Source organism: Echinops telfairi, unplaced genomic scaffold (genome assembly GCF_000313985.2).
Source record: "Echinops telfairi isolate 266 unplaced genomic scaffold, ASM31398v2 ScPeMD7_7424;HRSCAF=8462, whole genome shotgun sequence".
Taxonomy (NCBI): Eukaryota; Metazoa; Chordata; class Mammalia; order Afrosoricida; family Tenrecidae; genus Echinops; species Echinops telfairi.
Window position 1 is genome coordinate 80865056 of NW_022111324.1, and position 2300 is coordinate 80867355.

The following is a 2300-nucleotide window of genomic DNA, read 5'->3' on the forward strand; positions in this document are numbered from 1 at the left end:
TGAAGGTTAAATGTGCTTCTCTCTCCACTGTGTCAGAGAACCCATGGCACCAGCAACAGAATGCTGCTAGATCTGTGAAGGTTAAATGTGCTTCTGGGGATGCTTTTAAATAAAATCATGAAATAGTGATTGGACAATGGAGGAAAGGTTAAGAGCTTGTTTGTATTATGCTCATTTGTTTGGTGGAAGGTAGAACTCGTAAATGATGAACTGGATGTTTGGCTGAGGGGGGTTCTGAGCAATGTCTTAAAGGAACCGCATGGCTTCTCCTGGTTGCTTATAGTAAATGTGAGAGGAAAAAGATAAATTATAAAGGGAATTGTGAAAAATAAAAGCAAAACTTAAAGATATGGAAAATTTTGATGTACAAGCCGAAGACATGTTCTAGAATGTCCCCCAAGGATGTGTCTACACAATCTTTTGTTAGCGAGATTAGGCCTGTTAAAGAGATAGATCTAACCCACTACCGCCGTATAAAACCCATCAGTGTAGAGAGGAACAGGAGAGAGAAAGAAGGAAAGGAGAGAATGTTGTCTACCTCGGGAAATTCTACACACAAGAAACAGGCCCAAGGAGCTACATCAGTTGTCCAGCAAGAAAAGAAAAAAAAGAACCACAGAACTGCAGGGAGTTTGTGTTTGAATAAGACTCCCTGGTGGTGTGGTGGGTCATGTATTGGGCTATTAACTGCCAGGTTAGCAGCTCAAAGACCACCAGGCACTCTGTGGGAGAAAGAGGAGAACTTCTACTCCTATAGAGGTTTATAATCTCAGAAACAACAGGGATGTTCCACTCTGTCCTAGAGCATCACTGTGCGTTGGTGTAGACTTGATAGCACAGAGTCTGGAGTTTGGGTATTTACCTTGGAGCAACAGAGCCAATTCACTAAATCTAAGTTAAGAAAAAGAAAGTTTATTTTTCAGAAGGTTTAACCGGCAAGGAGGCTGACAGTAACATGGGCTGACTTGCTGGCATCCTATTTGAAATCAGGATATATAGGGACTATATACTTTTTACTTTGGAATTAACACCCTGGGGGGATTCACACGCTTATGTTTTACATGAACATGAGTATCAGGATAGCCACGGGAAATAACTGTTGGCCATGAACAAACAAACAGAACAGTAAGGTTTTTTAAGTCTTAGGACAGTTTCTGGATGTTTTTGTTGACTGGCCACACAGCGTGGCTTGACTACGGGATCAATAACAGTCAGGCAAATAAGAGAAGATGCTCAGTTACCTGGCTTCTTCAGGTGACATCTATGTTTAACCTTGTTGCCTCTGAATGAAAAAATTCCATAGAGACTGCATTAAGAAAAGGCTAATTACAGCAAGTAAAGTAATTTGGGCTAAAGAAGAAGCAGGAGAAGCAGATCTGCCTTGACATCACAGGGCAGGACAAAGGCCTCAGGGGTGTCCAAGGGTAATGCCACCACTTCTTAGATTTCAGAGCACAATATTCACTAACTTGGTTCTACAGTAGGGGGATGCCATTGAGTTTGGCCAAAAAGATGGGGCCACTGCCCCAAAGTGAGCAGGTAGCGTTCCCATTTCAGTGGGCTGGAAAGATAGAGTTAAACCTCAGAGCTGAGGAGCGTCCACCCAGAACCCAGTGAGCATGGTCAGCGTCCAGAGACTGGAGGGAAAGGTTTTCAGCTGGTCTCAGAGAACGAAGGATTATTTTTGAGCCTTGAGAACTAATATAAATTGTCCTACTGGGTTTTGACTAGCTTGATGCCTGTTAATCCTTCGTTATTAATTTCTCCCGGTTGTAATGGAAATGTCTATCTTGTGCCTATTCCACCTTTGTATTTTAGAAACAGATAACTTGTATTCTAGTTTTCTCAGGTTCACAGAAGAAGAGGAATTTTGCCTCCAGATATAACACACCTAAAATCTCACTCATATATTTTTTTAGATGCTTCAGGATAGAAGACTTTGGACTTGGAGTTGATTTAAAACTTTTGGAAACTTGTGATGGTTTAATGTGTTTTATATATCACGATGATGTAAATTTGGGGGTAGCAGGCAAAGGCTGAAATATCGTTAATTGAGTTGTATCCTCTCAAAGTATGTGATACAAATCCTAATCTCTATGCCTGTGGTTTCATTCCAGTTGGGAATGGGTTGACTTTGTTTTATTAATGATAGAATCGGTTTAGGGGGTCTTGAGTCAATCTCTGTTGATATATATGATAACACAAGCAAGAGATTGGAGGAAGAGAGATATCAAGCCACATGAAAATTGTCCGAGAGTAGACGTTAAGAAGAAAGTAGGATGTTCCTCCAAAGCTAGAAG